Here is a 23,391-nt window from a genome sequence, read left to right as displayed (position 1 = left end):
GCGTGACTGCAGGGGGGTCGCTGTCCATGCTACAACACAGCAGGCCATGGGCATGTAGTCCTGGCCGGTCCTAACAGGAACACGGATCCAGCAGACAGTGGTCACCATCAGGGAATAGTACTGCATCTGGCCTTGTGCCTGGTCATGCCAGTGGGTCCCCTGTTAGGCTCAGTTCCCATGTCCATGGCCGGAGATGATGAACTGCACACCCTGCCATGTACGGGCCACAGCTGTCCAACATACCCATGTGTAGGGCAGCCACATGGCATGACTGTGTGCATTCATACACACACACATATCACCATCACAGCCAGGTCACCTCCAGACTTGCATACAACACCTCTGCATGGCCCATTTAATGAACAACCCCCAAGCACACACACATGATGTTAACTAAATGGCACAGCCTAGACCTCTGGCAAACCCACACCACACTCTGTGCATATGATGATACATGTGCCACATCCCTGTCATCTATGCCATCGATGCAGGGACATGCTAATATGGGTCTGATGCACACAGTGAATTTACTACAGTTTAGCAATGTAATGCTGTGTAAAATGTTGTCAGCCAGCATGTTTAATGGTTACATGTCAACAGTGTGTAGCTGTCCTGCTATGATGCATTATTGTTGTTATTAATGCTGACAGAATGTGGTCTCCATAATGTATTCTGTTTGTCTTGTAGGTGTCTGTGTGTCAGAAGGATGTGACCCTGCAGACATTATCTACAAGGAGTATGGCAGTGTGGTAACACATTGAGTGTGTCATATCCAGGGTACAGCTGTACACAATTAACAGGTCTGTATAACAGTTTTTGCATGTGCCATGTAGCTTATATGGCTGAGGGGTGTATTCAGGTAAGTGTATGGTGGCTGATATCAGCAGCTCTTGTACAGTGGACAATGGTAAGTGTAGTGGGTGAACATACCTCAGATTTGTAAATCCAACACACCCAGAGGGTATTGTGTTGACCCAACACACAGAGGATACTGCTCATACACACACACACACACACACACACACAAAATCACACACACACACACACACACACACACACACACACACACACACACACACACACACACACACACACACACACACACACACACATGATCACAATTGCCAGTGTTGGGTTTGAAATCCCTACTCATCTAGTTAGTGGTAGTACAGTATCATGCAGTTATCACAGGTGGCACAGAGCTCATAGTGTGTTGAGTTTCCAAAGTACATGCATAGTGAGGAACATTACATGCCCTTGTAAGGTATGGCAATGGGTGGTGTAGTGGGTGTGACAGGTCTCATACTAATGTCATGCACAAGTGTACACACTCCCAAACACTGCTATGCACACCAATGCACACACACAAGTGTGCCAGTACTGTGATTAAGAGCCCCGCCTGTCTAGCTGCTCATTCCATACTGTTACATAGCTGTTGCACACAACACAGGGCTTATAGGTCTGCAGAGTGTGAGAGATACCTCTATGGTTGATGTAAAAAGTTGCCCTCGTACCGTGGAACATAGGACATGTGCTGGGAGTATGATGGCCCACAATTGTAATACTTGGGCACCCAATGAATGTATTCCAAACTCAAACACACACTCAGGATACTGGTCTTGCACACACACACACACACACACACACACACACACACACACACACACACACACACACACACACACACACACACACACACTTGTCAGGACTTAGATTCATAGGATCATGTGTTCCATAGGTGTGTACCGGGCTAACGGGCATGGAGCCATGACAAACCTAACCCTTGGGAGTGGCATCATGCGACCTGACATTTTTTCCCAGTGCGTCTATCGACCATTGCCACTAGAGCGATGGCCATGGTGACAGTTAAATTCCCCATCCACTCATCTAGATTTCTCTTGAAGAGGGCCAGTGAGGTGCTCTGACATGTATGCAACATATATTGCATTACATGTCCATTTGCTGGGTTATGTACCTGTCCCTCGGCATGTTCTGTTGATTGTGGTAATGAGGTTGAGGTATCCATGGCATGCAGATGCAGATCAGAGTTTCACTAGATATTTATTTATTTATTTTACATTTGTTAACCTGGAAATTCTGACTGGACCAGGTCCTTTTTCAGCTGAGGCCTGGGGAGGAAAGCTCCAGCATCAAGTTATACAAATACAGTACATCCAGCATAATACACAAAACAGGTTACATCATGTATGCTGAGCATAGTAATATAACAAGAAATTAATAAAACACTCCAGGTAAAAGAAGATATAGAACATAGATAAAAGACAAGGTCAGTTACAGTACATCCAGCATAATACACAAAACAGGTTTTATCATATATGCTGAGCATAGTAGTATAACAAGAAATTAATAAAACACTCTAGGTAAAAGAAGATATAGAACATAGGTAAAAAGACAATGTCAGTTTTACATCGGTAAGAGAAGAAAATATATCAAGTAAGACTCTACAGTTAAAAGTACCCTTTCAGATGACCAAGCCTACAGGGGATCAGAGATCCAGAATGTGATCAGAGAGGAGTTTGGGGAGTTAATAGTAGTATGGGTAGGATTATGTGATACAAGGGCATAACCAGGTACTAAGAAGGTGCAATTTGAGAGTTTTTGAATATGGATGTGGCGGGGGCAGTGGACACGGATAGGGGAAGAGAGTTCCAATTTCTGGCAATGGTGTGGGAGTAGAGCGCTTTCCCTGCATTATTGTTAGCCTTGTTGATGGAGAGGAGAGATTTTTCACTGGATCTTAGGTACCAGTTTGCAGTATAGACAGTAAGTAGGTTGGATAATGTGGGTTTTTTTCAGGATATTTGAGAATATTGTAGGCTGTGCCCAGCTGGTGATAGTTAAGTAGCTGTGGTAGCTCAAGCCATTTTAGTTATTTTAGTGCAGCACAGTGATGGGTTCTATAGGTTGAGTTAGTAGCAAACTTGGCTATTTTATTGTAGCATAATTCTAGTTTCACTAGTTCACACTGTCTGATTTGGGTAAAGATATGGCATTCCTAACATAGCTAGCCACACATGGCATTGTCAGTCAAGTATGGATTGCCTGTAAGTAGCCAAGATGTGGCCAAGATTACTTGGAGGTATTGCACTTTGTCCATATAGGACAGTTGTTTGCAGGCTAGGGTCCTATTTGTGAGGTACACTTTCAGCCTCCACAGTTGTTGCAGGTGTCTAGTGAGCTACATGGCAAATGGGCATTGTACCTGCTGGTTGGCCTCATGAGGAGAGAGTAGAGGGAGACATTGACCTCTTCCCTACTGGATGACACACCCTTACTTATGAGATGTGCCACATAGATGTTATTTCTGTCCACAGTAGCAATGTGGTGGCCATAAGAGAGGTCACTGTCAGCCTGTGTTCCCAGGCCATTATAAGGACTTCTGTGTTCATTGGACTACCAGCAATGTGTTAATTCATGGTAAACACATTGATTCCACACGGGATTGCAACACATTTCTTTCCATTCAGCCTAAGGCCAGTGTTCTGACAACAGTCACATGTCTCACTGGGGCCTTTATGCAGGATGTCAACATGATATGGGAATGTACACATAGCACCCACCTTGCAAATGTCTGCGAACATTGTCAGCCAGGGTCCCTTTGTGTTGTTTTGTATGTCAGAAGCATGCATGACAAACATGAGGGGACCCATGACCAGACCCTGTGGTACTCCACTCGTAACTGGTTGGCAGCCTGACATGGAGTCTCCTACCTTCACAGTGTGGGTCCCATGCATGAGTCAGTTTGCAACCCACCAAGTGACATAGGGGTTGATGCCTAGATGGATGTGTTTGTCTATGATTCCTGACTGGGGAATGGTATCACAGAATTAGAAAACCCGCCTAGCTTGTTTTTGTGTCCATACTGTTACATAGTTATTTCACATGGCACACAGCTTATAGGGCTGCAGAGTGTCCACAACTACCACTACAGTGGTTGACAACAGTGGGTCCTGTACAGTGGACATTTGGATGTGTACTGGGTGCGAACATTTTGCAAAACACCCTCCAGTGGATATGGTACACAACAAAACACACACACACACACACACACACACACACACACACACACACACACACACACACACACACACACACACACACACACACACACACACACACACCCACACACACACACCAGTATTGAGATTAGTACTCCTACCTATCTATCAATGTCTACTATAGTGTTATGCAGTTATCAGATGTGCCACGGAGATTATACAATTTCACCTCATCCAAAGGTACTTCTAAGGTGAATGATATCAACAGGACTACTAAATTAGGGTGAGAGGAAGGGTAAAGGGTGGTACACAACTCAAAATGGTATAACCCACATAGTATATGATTCACATGCACACACACACACACACACACACACACACACACACACACACACACACACACACACACACACTTGCTAAATTGAGATTAGAACCCCTGCCTGTCTAGTTATTTCTACTATGATGTTACACAGCTACCACATACGCAAAAGAGCTTACTGGAGTAACAACTGGACAAAGGTGTTGATAACGGCACAGCTGAGGTAAAGTATTACAGGTGGCAGAAAGTCTGCCTTCAGTTTTTCCCTTACATCTTGCTAGTTCTTTCTGTCTTGCACTTCAATGGCATAATAGCTTTGCACTTCAGCAGGTTATTGTTTCAATAAGTGTAACACACCTGGGAGCCATCAGCAGTACTTGTTCCTCACAGAATTAGCCCTAGTACTTAGTAGTTATGACCACCCCTCCTGGCATGATTGAAGTGCATGTGCTTTTGCCCATTAACCTGGTGCACTTGTCATTCTGGGGCACTGTTTCAACTGCCTCATGTACACAGACAGCCCTCTCCTCTAAAGTCCAAACACACAGACCTGTAAGAGTTACCCCTATATCACCGAATATGGAAATATGCACTCTCCAGTGAAGACTACAGTAGCTGGTCAAGAGGATAAGGTCAACACCTGCACCACACCATGTGAAACACATAGCTCGACACAACACCCACTATGACAGCCCTGACATACACTGAAAAACCATATGACAGTAAGGCACTCCATACAGCCTACCTTGATCTGGCCTAGGCTTTTGATACCATTTTTCAGTCAGGAATTATTGCTAAACCCACCAAACTAGGTATCAACCCCTATACCAGTGGGTGGATTGTAAATTGGTTCACAGGACACATACTGTGACAGTGGCAAAATCCAAGTTAGACTGGCAAGCAGTCAAAAATGGAAAAGTGGAGTTCCACAGGGATCCGTACTGGGTAGTGTCCTGTCCGGCATCTACTTCTCAGGAGTCCAGCCCAACACAGAGGGACTCTGGCTGACAATGTTCACAGAGGACAGCAAGCTGGGAGCTATGATTAACTCCACATGTGATGCAGACATCCTACAGAAAGGCCTCATTGAGACCAATGCATGGCGTGGAAACCATGGCCAGAAGCTTAACACCACAAAATGCATAATCATCCCCTTTGATAAAACACTGTAGGCATTATAAGAGATCTGGGGACACAGATTGACAGCAACTTCTCCTTAAACCACCACATTGACACTGTGGTCAGGAAGTCCTTCTATATGGCACATTGTATTGCCAAGGGTTTTGCATCCAGGAAGACAGAGGTAATGATCTCTGTCTACTGTTCCCTCATTAGACCACTCATCAGATATTCTGGCCCATTTGCCATGTACCTCAGTAGACACCTGCAACAGCTGAAGAGGCCACAGAAGCACCTCACAAAGAGGTTCCTAGGCATTAAACACATGTCCTACACAGACAGACTCAGAAGACTTCAGCTATTCTCTGTGTCATATCACCTAGTTAGAGGCTATCAGTGCTTGACTTACAAAGCCATGTCTGACCCAGCTGTTTTACACATGCTACATATAAAGACATCCCATTCCCTCCACACCACACACTGCAGAGACTTCTACCTCATTACCACAATTGCCACAACATGCTGGTGGGACAGGTCCCTCACCAAGAGACTGCACATGCCCTGGAATACACTTCCCATATATGTCATGCAGAGCACCTAGCTGACCCTGTTTCAGAGAAATCTTGATGAGTGGATGGGTAATAGACAGTTCACCCCCAAGATCACTGCAGTGGCTGTATTTGATACAGGCACTGGGAAGTAACATTGGGTGCCACAATAGCAGGGCTCTTCTATGTGCTAGGCTTGCAAAGGCTCCTGGGCCATTAGCCTACTACACACTTATGAACCTATAAGGGGAATTACATCAGCAGGACTGATAAAGTAGGGCAGTGGGTGATAAACTTATCAAAATACTTTATCCTACAAATAGACACACTTTGACACACATTTATACACACACATACTTGCCAGATGTGAGAGTAGAACCCCTACCTAGCTAGTCATTTGTACCATAGTGCTACGCAATTATCACACACACCACAGAGTGTATGGGGCTGAGGGCTGACAAAAGGGACTTCTAAGGTGAGTGATATTTGCAGGACTGCTAAAGTGGGAAAGGGGAAGTATACTGGGTTGGAATGGACCCAAAAGCTTTAACTTGTAAATACACACAGTTTGACATTTGCCAGGACTGAGATTAGAACTCATACCTAATTAGTTATTTGTACTATAGTGTTACACAGTTATCGCACATGCCACAGTGCTTATGGGGCTGAGGCCTGACGAAAGGGACATCTAAGGTGAGTGATATCTGCAGGACTGCTAAAGTGGGAAAAGGGAAGTATACTGGGTTGGAATGGACCCAAACGCTTTAAGCTGTAAACACATACATACACAGTTTTACATTTGCCAGGACTGAGATTAGAACTCCTACTTAGCTAGTTATTTGTACTACAGTGTTACACACTTAGCACACATGCCACAGAGGTTATGGGGCTGATGCCTGATGAAAGGGACTTCTAAGGTGAGTGATATCTGCATGACTGCTAAAGTGGGAAAGGGGAAGTATACTGGGTTGGAATGGACCCAAAAGCTTTTACTTATAAACACACACACACAGTTTGACATTTACCAGGAATGAGATTAGAACTCCTACTTAATTAGCTATTTGTACTACAGTGTTATGCAGTTATTGCACATGCCACAGAACTTATGGGGATGAGGCTTGACAAAAGGGACTTCTAAGGTGAGTGATGTCTGCAGGACTGCTAAAGTGTGAAAGGGGAAGTATACTGGGTTGGAATGGACACAAAAGCTTTAACTTGTAAACAAACACACACACACACACACACACACACACACACACACACACACACACACACACACACACACTTACTTTGACATTTGCCATGAATGAGATTAAAACTCCTACCTAACTAGTTATTTGTACTATAGCTTTACACAGTTATCACATGCACCACAGAGCTTATAGGGCTGAGGCCTAAAGAAAGGGACTTCTACGGTGACAGATATCTTCAGGACTGCTAATGTAGGGCAATGGGAAGTGCACTGGGTGGGGAAGGCCTGTTCATTCCTAGATCCTACTACATTTCTCCAGGTGTATGAGCATGCCCAGTGTGACTTTCTATAGTACATGTGGGGCTCCATTCCAGGAATTGTTGTACTCCAGTCCAGTTTGTTTTGTGCTACAGCCATACCTCTCAACCTGCTGGTGCAGGATATGTGGAGACAGCCTATCAAAATGGGGGGACAATGGGCCATACGATGATTGTGACTATTTCTCTCAGTAATGTATGGGTTGCTAGGGTTACAGGGCTTGTTTTAGCAGACAGCTGACATATATGCTGTTTGACACAGTCATGTATTGTCTCAGTACCTCGTGACATACCTCCTCAGATCATCACAGTGATTTACCAGAGGAATACAGGGTGGATGATGATACACCACAATTATGGGCCAAGTGCTACGCATTCTTGCACAAACCAGCCTGTTGAGTGGTGTGCCTACAAGCAATTGACTGCTGGAGCTGTGGAAACAGTCCAGCACCTTGGTGATATATTACAGTGGTGGAATCTCTGTGCATTTCTGTTATGGCCTGGTCTGATTTCCAGTCCACAGTTGGGTAATATAAGTCAGGCAAGATCAGGGTGACAGGCAGACTCCAGATAGATTTATAGGGGATAAGATATGGGGGGGTGTCCTAGGTCAGACATGTTTGCCTATAGCTACCAGTGCTTTGCATAGGGGTCTGCTCAAAGGTTGACTGCACTTGGAGGGTTTTGTGTGTGTCAGACTGTTTGACCAGCCTGGAGGTGTGTGTTTGTCTGACATGTATGTATGGCCCACCTCATTTTGCTTGGCTGGCCTCATTTTGGGGTTAGGATGTTGCATAGGATAAGTGATTAGGGAAGGGTGTGTTACTCCCCATGGCTGTGGGCCAGGGTTCTGTGGGTGCAGACATGTCACCATCTTCCAGAGTTAGGACTGCCTGCAATTAGTGCATTTCCATGTTTAGACTCCTAGCCCTGCCCTTCGATTGTCCAGAGTATCACAAAATGTCCACATTCATGACTCATATATCTTGTTGGTTACACAGAGTGTAGTTTTCAAGGAAAAGTGTTTTGCAAGTCACTCAGGGTTGAAGTCAGATATTACTGACATTTGACATTGCAGTTTCTGACTTCGTATCCATCAGACATTCCATGCTACTATAATCATTCCTTCAATTTTATTACATTATTAGAACAGTATTTCAAAGGTGTCCTTCTCTATGGGCCTTTTTTCAACCCCGTATTCATGGCATTGACAAGATTCCTGGCTCTCTGACACTGGCAGGTTTTCTCCTAGCAGTTAGCACCATGGCCTTTCTTTGCCTTTTTTAGACTGTGTTATGTTGCTGTTATGGACCCCATGACACTCCCTAACAGGGTACTGTGGGTGAGGCATGGGTATTTGCCACAGGCCTGTAGGCCAGGTGTGACAGATGCAGGCCATCTGTAGCAAGGCAGTGCATTCTGGTATGTTCCCAGGCTGCCAGCAGTGGACAACCCTGGGATGGCACCAGTAAATTGACTTTGGGTGTTACTGATAATTGCTTTCTGTTTGTGTTGAGCCATCACTCTAGTTGATGGCTGGATGCTGCTTAAGGCTAGGGACATGTTACTGCATTTCTATGGGACTAAGGGGGGGGGGTGACACATCTGTACACAATACACATTTGAAGAGACTGTGCTGATATTTGCTTAACATTTTGGTCCCATTTAGCATAGTGGTGCGCCCTATCTTTCAGACTACAGGCATAACAGTATCGACCACAGGTCAGATTGTTTTGAGATAGACATTTGTAGTTTCAGACTTCTTACCTTTCAAAGCCATACTTCCCCTGCCAGACCTGCTGTGATATCACTGTGTAAAAGTCTGTGGGTGGGGATTTCATGGATGTCGCTGTGTGGGGGGCCTTTGCCAGGCATTTCTGTATGGTTTTCTACAGCTGATCTGCTGGGTGAGGCTGAGGTTGAGTATGGGATCCTCATTTTGACATCCATGCATGTGACCTATTCCCCCCGTTATGTGGCTCACCATATATACTGCAGTGGTATTTGTCAACTAGGGTAGTACTGCATGGTGTGGGTAGGCCAGTACTGGGACTACACTTCCTGCTGTCCCACAGAGCTGTTAGTTGTCTGCTGCTATCCCAGTAAGCCACCCCATTCCCTTGCATGCTTGAGTCAATACCATAGATATGCTATCAGAACATTCCACTCCATTCATCAATTTTGTTAAGGAGACTGACTTACTTTGTGCCTGAGGCTGTTGTGAGGATGGTGCTTGAGGGCTGACTAAGTTGGATGCACACAGTACACTGCCTATACATGGAAGGGTATTGGTGGTATGTTGTTTGGCATCCATTTTACTGTGTGTGCGAGTCAGAGAGAGAGATCAGTCCCTTGGGTCCTACAGTGTCAGTGTATGTGCTATGCATTGCCTCTTTGCCAAAGACAGGGCATACTGGGCACTCCTGTGTCTGCCTACAGGGGCAGGCTCAGGATGTTCCTCCTCCAAGTCCCTCTGTGCCTGTGGTGACCTTGGCAATGGTGGGGGGCTGTGTGGCCCTTCCCAGTTTTGTTTCTGCTGCAGCTGTTTCTGCAGGATCATATTGTGTACATGGTGCATACTATGAACATGTGTGCACATGTGGCTGGAGAGTACTGCAAGGCTACACCGGATATGTCAAGGCACTGAAACAGTGACTCTAGCATCCCAAACACATGCTCTATAATGATCCTGTTTGTGTGTGTGCTTCATTATGGAGTTCTTGTGTGGGTGTGTGTGCATTTCTGATGGGTGTCATCATCCACTGCTCCAGTGTGTAGCCAGCATTCCCCACCAGATGGCCATATGGGATGTCCTCACTGACAAATGCCTGGTACAGCTGTGATGAATGCCAGATGTGGGAGTTGTGATAGCTTCCAGGGCTGCCAGCACACACATTGATGATAATGCCCTGGGAATCACACACAACCTGGCAGTTGATGGAGTGGAACCCCTAGCGGTTTAGGTAGACCCTCCCCTGGTCACTGGGTGGTGCTTTTATGTGGATGTGCATGCAATCTATGGCACCCAGTACCTCCAGGTATTCTGCTACATGGTGAAAGAGATGGATATTGCTGGTCCTCTCCTCACAGGTGTTGGGGAAGTAAAGGTGCTCAGCGGCATGCAGTCGCATGGCATCCAGGAACTGGTGGAGTATCCTGGACGCAGATGCCTGTGAGACCCCTATGGTATTCCCAGTTGGTCTTTGGAAAGTACCTGTAGCTAGTATTCTTAAGGCTACACATACCTTGGTGTCCACAGGGATGGGTTCCCCTCTGTTGGTTCTTGCTCTGAGGTGAGGCCGGCACAGCTCAACAAGTTGCTGAAGTGTGTCCCTGTCCACCCTGTAGTGCTCTACTATCTCCAGATCATGTAGCCCCTGGTAGGTTACCCCGAGTCTGAACACTTTTTTCCTCCTCCTTGGTCTGAGCTGATTGTCCGCATTATCCTCTTCACCACCCTTAGTCTCTAGCACATACTGATAGATCAAAGCAACAGCAGCCCCTAACATGTTTTGTTAGTTTTGTCAGTTTAAAATTCCCCCGAATGTGTACACCAGTGGTGCAGAGTTTGTGAGAAAAAACAGACTGAAAGGTGTTTGCATAGTTTATAGTAGTGTGCTAGGCTGCTGCCTGTGTAATTGACAGATTCTGATACATTCCATCTGCCAGCTGTGTTTGTTCTCCTTGAATCCCTTCCTTCTGCAGTTTCCCTTTCCCATTTCCTCCCCATTTAAGCCCTGATGAACCCTGTGCATTCCCGGTGCTCAAATGTAAACAGTCCTGCTATCCCCTGTGTTTTATTTTGTTGGTTTTAGGCCCAGTGTGCACTGTTCATACCCGTTTAGCTAAAGTAAACACTTTTAAGCAGAACTGGCCCTCTCTGGACGCGAACACGCTCTGCATTTCATGGAATAGGAAAATACAGCCTCAAACACACACCCTTCCTTAGCTGTACTTAGCTAAGGGCAAACATGGGCCATTGAGCTCCAATGTGCTTACAGTAAGCATGACACACCCCCTTTTCATGTTAGCTGCTCCTCCCGTCTACATCATGGTATTAGAGCACCTACACAGTTAGGTGCAGTCTGACACTTAGAAGAAATGTGTGATTCAGTATAAATCACCTCGTGCATATACCACTGCAAAATTGATTTTTCCCCTTTTTTTCTTATTTTCAGCACGATCCCACTTGCACGCAGCTGCCCAATGCTTAAACAGCCAAGATCGGCCCAAAAAAAACTTTTATTTTAAAAAATTTTAAGTATTCTTCATGCCAATGGCCATATATTTGGACATTGGCATGCCTAATAAATGGAATACATGCTTTATTTTAGGCTGTCATGCCTCTGTTTTCTTATTTGCAGAAATGTATTCAGCTAGTAACTGAATACATTTCTCCAGGTTACACTATTCCTGCACGGATACCTGCCTGCTTGCTGAATCACTAATTCACCTTATTTGTATGCTTTTCACCAGCAAATGAGGTAATTAGCATAAGGCAATGGTGTCCATGCAGGAATAGTGTAGGAGTGCTCGTGCACATCCCGGGTGCCCTTTGCTGAATCGCTTGGCGGACATATTACGTGCAGCAGCTCTTGCACTATTCCTGCACATCGTGCAGGGCTTAATGAATCCCGGGGAATATGTTTTCTACTTCTCAGACAAACATGACCATTACATTCAGATTCCTTAGGAATGTGTACAAGTTAAGTAAACTCTCTTCCACTTTAATGCAAAGTTTATCCCCTTTTAAAAAAAAAGACATTTCATTTCCAGAAAGAGTGCACTTTGAAATATTTCATATTTATATTATATGTAGTTTTTTGTGACACTGCTTTTGACCCATTTTTTTCAGAGAGGCTTACTATTTCAAATACTTCTCCCTCTCTCTCTCTCTCTCTCTCTCTCTGTTGTGTTGCTCTTCTACCTTATTTTTATACATATATTTCTTCTTAAGCCTGGGTGACCTAAAAAACATCTCAACACTGAACAATCTTGGAGACACCATGAAAGCATCTTATTAGTTAACAATGTCTTGTTTGAATTATTATTATTATTATTATTATTATTATTATCATTTTATGTGTTTAACTCATTATGATGCTGTTTAATTAGCACAAATTTGTTACTCTTTCAATTTGACTATGGTATGTTTAAGCAATAATCCACGACTGGGTGTGGGTATATGAGGATTTACCCATGGTTGGTGTGGTTTGATCACAAGAGCAAAGCCTGAGTGATTAAACAAAGTCAACCATGGGTAGATCTTCAAATACCTACACCCAGGGAGGATAATTGCTATTATACAATGACATTATTTAAGAAAGAAATTACTTACCTTTCTTAAATAATGTCTTTGTATAAGGGTGCTGAAATATTCCTCAGCGTTTGTCTTTCTTTGCTGATGCACTTAGCATGAGTATGGGTCTTGCATTCCCACATTTGCACAGTATATCATGGCAGTGCAGGAGAAGCAGTGGAGAAAAGTGAATCTCTGTTGCTGTTTTTTTTTTTTCTGTCCACATTTCACGAGGGACAGAACAGAAATAGAAGGAAAATTGGGTACGTCTGTTTCTTTTTTTTTTTGAGAATGTACCTGATTTTTCTTTTATTTTGCATGCACAGTCCCTCAACATATTCCAATATAAACTTTGGCCACTCAATGGTACTTCAGTGGCTGGACTTTATTATGTTGGTATATGCTCAATTTATAATGAGCATGTTAATTGGGCTTTCCAATCAGTGTGCTTGTTTCTGAATACAAATGAGCTGTTATTGTATAATTATTGTATGCTTTTTTGTTTCTTTCATTACCAGTATGAAAGCTGGAACTAAGTACCAGGGTTAATTATTTTTTCTATATATTATTATATTTATTTTTTTGTTTGTTTATGAATTGATTTTAAGTATTTATTGACAACCACAATACTGTCCATGGCAAACATTTCAGCAGCATCAGAAAGATAGTACCTTAGATTGCTGGGATTTCTCTCTACTCATTCAAATGCTACATAGTGCAGGACTTCATATTCAGGTGGCTCTGATGCTACTAATGTCAGTTATGTGACGAGGCCACAAATGTTTTTAAGTAAGTAGTTTCAGTCCTACGACAAACTGCAAGACTTCACATTATGTGCAAACCCTCATACCTGTATTTGGAGAACCTTTCACTCCTCCTGTCCTGTCCCATTCACCAGCAACAGATGAGTCAGATAATGCTAGGTAAGCCAAGCTGATGTCTCCACAGCAACATTCTCTGCACATAATGAAGATGAAAACAGTAACCCTGGCTGTGAAAATAGTATGACAGAATCTTCACCCAAAAGTCCTGAAAGTAAATACAAGTAGTGTCACGTATATGAAGTACTTAAATAAGTGAGGGACGTCTGCATGCTATCTGGACAGAGAGGCTATCAACAAACTACATGTACAGACAGGCTAGAATATTTGGGAAGGGGCCAAAGATAGTAACCATGAAAAATGGGAACACAACTATTGCAAACACAGACAACCAGTAAATAAAAATGCAGTAGCTCGTAAAACACAGACTCACAGGCTTAAACTCACAGGCACTTGAATTGTTTATTAAACAAGTGATTAGTTAAGCACTTTCACCAATAATATTAAGACTTCTTCAGAACTGAAGAAGGGGCAAAAGATCATAAACTGCTACTGCAGACAATGTATGTTTCTGGTAAAGACTATGTCCTATCAAACACTGAGATAGTAACTCTTGAAAAGTAAATAATATGTCATTGTTTATGTACGTAGTAATTTGAGATCCACACACAGTAAACATAATCCAGAAAGTTGTCCTTTCGACCATTATCTTTGATTTTGATCTTGGTGCATAGATGCCTTTCCATTCCCTTAAACTTGAGAACTGTATTATGCTTTCTGTCTGTGATCAAAAACGTATTGCTGAAAACCGGAAAGGACAGAGCAAATCTAATTCTGACGTGATTCAAATATGTTAGACAACCACCGTTCACACTCCAGCTACACCTGGCATGATCAATACAGAACTAGACTATCAAAGAAGCAACAGTCAGTTCTGCAGGCAAGTGTGTAGTCTTTCTCTCAACTACATAATTGGATGATTTACTTTTAGCTATATGCAGCTTATCTTTGTTAAGAATGAGATTCACTTTCTCAAAGAAGACATATAATTTTCCATTAAAAATCGTAAGATTCTAAAAAAAAAAAAAAAAAAAAAAAAATGTTAACAGCCACAAAGTACACAGGGAAGAGAGCATTGTCCGGCAATGAGATGTTTTGGGAAAAGTGCTCTTACTATGTGTAATCATGAAGTGATCTCAGTAACTGGGAAGATGATAACCCCCTTTAAAGAAAGACCCTTCCTTGTCAAAAAATCATCAAAAAATCATTTTAAATAATTTAAAATCTTAAATTCACATTACTGTACTAGTAAACCTAACCTTAACGAATTAAAATCTGGTAACTCATACTTTGATGCTTCTTTTTTTGTGCAGTACCTGTTTGCTTGCATTTTTTTATGTATGTATTACTTTTTTAGTGATATGGATTTTTTTAGTGCATTGATTAAGTATTTATTGCGGCTCTAGAGATATGGATTGCTTAGTTGGTGCTTGAATCGCATTCGCGCATGTGTGGATTGCTTTGACAACATTTGATTGGCACGAGAAAAGGAACCTATTACACACTTATTTTCTTTTCGGTTTGAATGGCAAAAACATTTCTAAAACTTAAAAACATTACAGAAAACATGTTCTTATTTCGCAAAATAAGGGAAGTTTTCCTTTTGGGCAATAGACTAGCCTACTGACCCCAAATCTTGCCTGATTCTGAAATTGTTGGACTATATGAAGAACCTTTATAAGACAGGATTGTCTGATTCTTCTGTCAAAATTCAGATTTCTACAGCGTCTGCCTGTATGTTTGTGACCCTTTAGATTTCTACAAATCCTACAGTTAAATCTCTCCTGTAAGGAATTTCAGATGTGAGGCTACTTCCTTATACTGTCTTCCATATTTGAAATTTGAGCTTTGTGATAAGAAACCTTCATTTGGATCAGTTGCCTTTGTGGGCTAAATTATCTTTATTAGAAGACAATCTTATTGGCAACAATAACTTCAGGAAGGCCTACTGAACCCTTAGCATTTGTGTGCAGTAAACAGTGTACTGTTTTCCAAAATAACTGAATGATTATAAGGACTGACCATTTGTTTTGCATCAAATGTGGTTTCAACTGTGTCGCTGAACCATTTATAGAATTTATTTTTTCTTTTCAAAGAAAAAAAATGGAAAACCATAATGTACCTTAGATGCAGAGACATAACTCAGATGTTATGTGTACAAAAGCAAAGATATCAGAAAATCTTACAAACTTTTTGACGTCTTCATGAAGGGCAAAACAAGGTGTAACTGTTGCCAAATGCATCTTTATAATCAAAATTGCTTGTCAATTGCTTTGCTTTTTGTTTGGGAATACTGGCAGATAGTATAAGGGCACACACCACTAGAGCTACTGCCATTTTTGTTGCCTGTTAAAAAACATCCCTGCAGAGCATATATGTAAAGCTGCAACCAGTTCAAACATCCATGTAATTACTAAGCAATACAAGCTTGATGCCCAAGGTACAAGCAGGGCAGACTTTCATAATTCTTTATCTCATGGAACTCTGTCTTACTGCCAGAAGTGTCCACAGAGAGAGCAAGTACAGTTGACCAAAACACTTAAATAACAGCAGATGTTTAAAAATGAACTGTTACAGATGAAGTTATGCCATCCAACTATGTCAGTTGCATATTTGGTTTTGTACAATAGTTCTTATACTTTACAAATAGCTAAATGGTTATTTTATGTTATGGTATGTGTGAGTAGCATTACTGACTGATTGCATGAGTTGCATGCTTCTTAATAGCGGAAGTGAATATGGCATGTGGAGAGTGTGACAAATGATTCTGAAGAAGAAACTGAAGCAGAGGAACTTTCAGAAGATTGAAAATTAGGTAGGATGATGAAACTGATTAGAATATGTTCATTTTTATAATTAGTTCTATAAGAATCTGAAATACCCATTGTTATGTTTAGTACCTCACACTGGTTTTGGTTCCCAGTGTAAGGGATTCTGTGCCAACCACAATTACACCTTGATAACCTGAAGAATGGTACTGAGGTTAGTCTGCTGGACTTGGCAACATGTTGCTGTAATGACAACAGAAGGTCAGAGCCAATGTAGTAGTCAGTTTTAAGTAAGTGTTTGAATACTGATTTCACAAGAGTGAATATTTGCAGAAATACAGTAAATAATTTATGCAAAATGGTACACTTAATCCCAAATAGGACTCATCTGAATAGTGATTTCATGGGACAGAAGATGTGCAGAGATACAATAAATCCTTTATACAAAATGTCATACTTTATGCAAATGGGCAACTTTTGTTGTAATAAAACTGCATTAATAGCTAAGTTTCTTGACAAGTTTAACATCCTTCATGTCAAAGTTCTTGATTTTTGGCTGCAGAGGGGGTAAGCGGTGTTAAGATGTAGACTGAATTGTCTCAGGGGTTTTGAGTGAGAAGCAATATGGTGGGTTGAATGATGGGAAGAATAAGGCTAAACTGCAACAAGATGGGTACTATTACTCAAGGATGGAGATGCACTGTTCAAAAAAGAATTAAGGCTATGCATGGCAAGATAGTTCAGGTTGGCATCCATTGTATTCGTCAAATACTTTAGATAACCTGCCTCTACCCAAATACTTTAAGAGGAAAAATGTTTCAGAGTGACAAAGGAAATGCAGATAGTTGGTTCCCTGCCACATATGAGGATTGAAAAGAATGCCTTGTCCTTCCAAAGTGCAAAGAAAAGCACATCCTAGTTTCCTAAGAATGTGGGTGGGGTGGGGGCATAGTGCAAACCACAGCATGGAAGAGTCCTGAGGTCAGTCAGTTGGGACATCTGGGTAGTAACACAACATAGCTAGCTACTACTGTATAAGTGCAACACATATTTAACAGCAGTAGATGCCTAAATGGAGGCCTGGTTGCTGTCTTCAGAGTTAAGAATGGGAGCTCAGTCTATGTCTGAAAGCCTGGATTTAAGGTTGGTAATGTTGGCATTTAATTTGGATCTGACTAAAATTATTTTAAGGAATTTATTTGCAGATGGGCAAAGAATAAAGAAGCTAATGGGGTAGTGAACACTAGGAGAAGTGGAGTGAACTGTCATGATAGAGTTAGTTGAAGGACTATTAATTATAATAACATCAATTAAGGAGTGATGTGAAGACCTAAGATTGAGTCTAATGGTTTGTTCACCAGATAAGTTAATTGTAGTTCAGTTAGGAAGTTTGACACTTCTGTGTGAATGGTGCAGGAAAGATTAGCGTTAAAGTCACCCAGAATGAAAATGTTTTGCTAAAGTTTGTCCCAGAAGTGATTGCTTGGATTAAGTCTTTGAACTTATCTAAGATTGTGTGGGTAGGTAGGTGACTCCTGTTTGAAAAAATTTAGAGTTGGGTAAGTTTAATTCAGTAAGTTTGTAAAGATTTAGTGTTGGGTAAGTTTAATTAGGTTAGTTTGAAAAGATTTAGTGTTGGGTAAATTTAATTTGGTTAGTTTGAAAAGATTTAGTGTTGAGTAAGTATATTTCAGTTAGAAGCCAGTTTGGAAGAGAGCTAGTGCTGTGCATTGTTTGTCTAACTAGTTCCAGGTAGTCTTTGGAGAGAATTAGAGTTCTACCACCTTTACTTGCACCTGGTCAGCAGTCTAGATTGTAGTTGTATCCTGAAAAGATTTGATGTAGGGAGGGGTTATTGGCTTTAAGCCAAGACTCTAAAATGGCTAGAAGGTATGGGTAGTGGAATGAAAGTAGTGCACTGATTTGTTCTGGCTTGTTTACAATACTTTGGTTATATATAATTTAGCAGAAGAGAGATACTGGGCCTGGGTTGCTGTCATTGTTACTTTTAAGAAGTAGTAGAAGTGAAATGAATAATTTGTAGAGGTATTTTTTGTATTTTGATACAGTATTTAATGAGCTGCGGTGGTGGTGCTGCGGTAGCGTTGTCGCCTCACAGTAAGATGTCCTGTTCGATTCTCAGCTAGAGCGTCTTCTGTGTGGAGACATGCGTGAATGGGTGTACCTTCATTGGAGGTTGTGCGTCAGAGCTGGCAACTCGGCACGTAAAAATCTACTGCCAATCATTAGCGGACTGGAGTTCCGCTGTGGCGACCCCTAACCGGGAGAAGCCAAAAGACGCAACAACATACAGTATTTAATGGGCAGGATGCACAAATGTGTATTGTAGAGTGTCAGTGATGTGTTTTTGAGTGTATGTGAGTAAAGGAGGAGTGTGATTCATGTAAGGATGAGCTGTGGTGTTGGGTGGTATAGCTGGTGTGAACTATGGCAAGGATAGGAAGAGTTTGATGGAGTGGAGACTGTAATATCATTTGGGTAGAGGTATGATGTAATGCTGTCAGTTATCGACAGTTCAGAAAAAAATGTGTGCTAATGCAAAATCTGTTTATTCTAACAACTTTCTGAGTGTGTAAGAACAATATTTCAACTCTGTCCCCAGTTTTGTCTTTGTCCATCAATATGTTTTGGTTTTGTTCTTGATTCTTGATTTAAGAGGTTGAGAGCTATGCCCCCCCAAAAAAAACAAACAACCAACCAAACAAAAAAATCTGTCCTTTTTACACGGTAGTGAGAAAGTCTCTGTGAAGACACATCATAAATTTTATGTAGGTTTGCTGGCAAAGATGAAATAGTATGTGAGAAGTAGCACTGAAGATCCTAAGTTCAAATCTGAAGTTAAACTTCTTTTATGCATCATGTTTTAAATTCTTCTCAGCAATGATGTTTCATCTGCATCTGTATATGCATGTGAAATTTCACCTTAAAAGGAAAATGCTAGTGAATCGTATCCAAAAGAAAACAGTTCTGGACAACTCATTCTTTTGCAATAAGACTTTTTTGAAGGATTGGAGACAGTGACATCATTACAGAATGCTGAAGGTCTTGTGTTCAAGTCCCAGGCAAAGCTGTTTGGCAGAGGTGCTGTGTTGCATCTGTTTATGTGTATAATGTGAACTTTAAAGTAAATGCTAATGATTCTTAAGTGAAAGGAAAGCAGCTTTGTTAACGATGCCTTAGTAGATTAGTCACACAAGGCTGTCTGACAGCCCATAGACAATGACATCAGTATGGAATTCTAAAGGTCCTGAGTTCAACCTCCCCAAGAAGTCCAACATTTTAATTATTTGAATAATAAATTATGTTCTAGACAGTAGTCTCCCCATATAAGGTAACATATTTGTTAAGTACTTTGTTTATTTACAAATTATGTTTTGGACTTCCATACTTTGTGAGAAAACTAATCATCTGCTTTGATGAACTGCATTTTCTGTAGTAGGCTTCAGTAATAAGTACATAGCACCCTTTGAAATGCTGAATGGTTTGTATGGATTAACACCGTATTTGAAAGTTTTTTAAAGGATTACTGTAAAAGGCTTAGGCACACAGGTAATTAGTCTTCATTCCCCTAGTGTATAATAAGCTGGTAAATATTCCTAGACAGTGGTGCTCCTGTTCACTGCCAGTGAAACAATTCTGATTTTCTAAATCACCAGGTTTTCTTATACCTAATTCAGGGTAACTAGAGCAGTCATTACCACACTGTAGCACTAAAAGTCAGACTTAATATGTGACAACAAAATGAGTTTTTTCTGTACACCTTTAGTTCGGTCTTCTTAAAGCAGTTATATAAAAGGCAGTTTTCAAAATGTTCACAAAATTCTTGGAAGCAAAAATAAATGACTACAACAGATAATGAAAGGGAAGTGTCAAAAGCAAGAACAAAGGACCATATAGACAAAAATGTAATTCACATGCTTAAAGTGATGAATTCAAAATAAAAAAGCAAACTAAGGAGGATAATGACATTAAAGAAAAGAGTAGCACCAGAAGGCAAAAACAAAGTGAAAATTGCCAGCTTTACACATAGTTCAGCAAATTAAAAACAGGAAAAAAAAACACTGCTGTACTTTAGATGCAATGGGGGCTTTGATGCTAGTCCATTCAAGAAAGAAGAGTTTAAAATTCATAAGATTCAGGCTGAATGGCACAATGGGACATTTGCTAAAGACCAGTGGATAGATGCAGAAATACAACCATCTTTCCTCTTTTTTTACAGACCATAACAGGTTGAAAAGGTGTCTGAAAACTACAGGAGAACAGCTGTGATTCCAGGAATGCCTATGTATCAGGACAGCTTGGACTTCAGCAAGACGTAAGATATAAGACACTTTCAGAAGATAATAATAAGAAAGAATGTGGGCAGTGTAAGTGGTGTGAGTGGTCTTTATCTGCTCTTGAAGCATATGTTTCTATGTATGCATTCATCATATCACAGTGTATTTTCATTTTGGCATAAATACATTGCCCATTATAAAGAAGGAAAATAAGGAAATAGCATTCACTACTGGAAAGAGTATGATACTTCAGGACACTGAGCTGTGTAAGAATAAGAATGCATCTGCAATGGTTTTAACAGTATATGCCACTAGTGGCATTCATAAACATCGTGCACAATTTTGTAGAGCTGGTAACATGGTAAAATCACATGCCAAGGTCATATGCAATGCACAAAGCCACCACTGTAACACTGCAGATGTGCATACCTATATGTATATTTCTGAGAGTGTAAGAATGGAGCAAGTATGCATATTTGAGTACTCATTGGCACCCACAATTTATAAATATGAGATATGAGGAATGCAGGACCACGTGAGTAGTGGCTACAGAATTTTATGTAAGGATGGCTGAAGACCATCCAACCCAAAACAGATGTAATGTCCCTATGGTCCACCATACATGACTTTATTACTCAACAGTACACTGCTGAGCAACAACATCATCAAACCATCAGTAAATAGAGACAGATAATGTATTTAATACAGTTCTTTTTATTGTTGCCTTAGTACCTCCAGCCAATGTCATTATTATCACAGTGACGTTGTCATATAACAAAACATTGTGATTTTCTCACATGTTGTTGCAAAGAGCTCCCAATAATGGGAGTTTGAACAACACTGCATCACCACATTGCCATTTTTGTAATTGCTGTTTGATATGTCTACAGAGCAGGGAATAGCTATTTGTGTACCAACTACCCATATACTATATGAAGAGAAGATGTTATCGACATAATCAAAAAAGTGCTCTTTTTACTTCTGTCTTTGCAGACAGTACACCACTTTCTGTCTGTGGTTGTTCCTCATCTGCTATATCCTGGCACAATACCCAATGGAGAGTACCACTACATATGTATCTGTTATATATACATGGAGCTGGAAAGTTGTGGAATATACTAATGCACTGCTATGCAAGTTATGTAGTTAGGCAAGTCCTTGGATTTCATTAAGGCAGAACTGGTACATATATGTCACCAATACAGTAATTTGAAGTTTTACTTTATTAGATAGAACAGCTTTTATTGTTTATTGCTTGTGCTTGATTTGCTCAAAAAATTTACTGTCTTAAAGGCAAGTCTGGAACACAAAGATGTGTAGCTTTCTTGCTTTTAGAATAGACACCTGCAAATCTTGCCACATGGGTTCTGTCACAGAACTATCCACTGCACAGCATATGGATTTATGCCAAGATGGTTTTGGCCTGGTCCAAATATACTGTATGTACTGCATATCCGCTAATCCCTGCTTCTATAATTTGTTAAAATAAATTAATGAGACTAAAGAGGCAGGACCTTTCTTTGATAAAGCCACATTGATGAGGGTTCAGGGTTAACAAAATTTCAATGTCTATGTTAATGAGATATGAGATAATACTTTTCTTAGCTTTATATGAGGCTAGTTTAAGTAATGGATTAGTGATTACCTGGGTCTGTTATTGGGTCACCTCTGTGCAATGACATTCCAGTGACTGTTTTTCAGGCTTCAGGAATGTAACCAGTGCAGAGACTTAGATTAAAGAGGATAATTAGGGGTTCAGATAGGCCATAGTTGGCACTGATAATGAGGAAACCTGATGTGTTATCTGGGTCCATGGATGAGGTGTTTCTAACTTTTGAGAGAGTTGACAGGACTTGTTCCATAGACATTAAGGGGTGGCTGTGACTGGAGAATCTGTGGAACAGTGATAACTGTGGGTGAGGTAAAATTTGCACTACATTTATCAGCTAGGATATTAACTAGTTCCTTTGTGTTAGAGTGGGCAGTTTTGTTATGGACTAGCTCCGAACATTGTTCTTAACTTTCTGACATAGTTAAAGAAACATTAGTGGTTAGTTTTGGATTTAGTGGCTATTTTAAATTCATATTCATCTTTGAGCTTTCTAATGGTGACCTTATGTTTGCTAAAGTGTGCTGGTAAGGTAAGTAGAATGAAATGTCTTATAAGCATTGTGTAATTTCTTTCTCTTATTATAAAATTTATTTATACAGGTATTCCACCATAGGTATTTGTTTTTAAATTTCTCAGTATATTTGATGCAGATACGGGCAGCCTCATCAATACAGCTATCTAAGCAGGAGTAGAATCAAGTAACTGAAGAAGGTTTGCTTTTGAGGAGTCCCTAAACACAGAGGCATTGTGAGGGGAAGTACTTCCAGTTTTCTAAGAAACTACTGATTTATGTTCTGATTTAAAAAGAGAAGATGATACACATGGAAGTTTGCTAGAACTAATTATATATGTGAAGATAAGATCAAGAGTGTTGGGGCTACTATTAGGATAGTTAACTAAGTGTACAGGGAGTTAGCATTTATAATGGCAAGGAAGACATGGGTATGCCAGCCACTAGGGGTCTATATTAGATAATAGAACTTTCAAAAGTTCGACTGTCATATGGTCAACACCATATG

This window comes from Protopterus annectens, chromosome 7.part1 (genome assembly GCF_019279795.1).
Source record: "Protopterus annectens isolate FY-2018-M chromosome 7.part1, PAN1.0, whole genome shotgun sequence".
Lineage (NCBI taxonomy): Eukaryota > Metazoa > Chordata > Ceratodontiformes > Protopteridae > Protopterus > Protopterus annectens.
Note: the sequence above shows the minus strand (reverse complement) of the source record.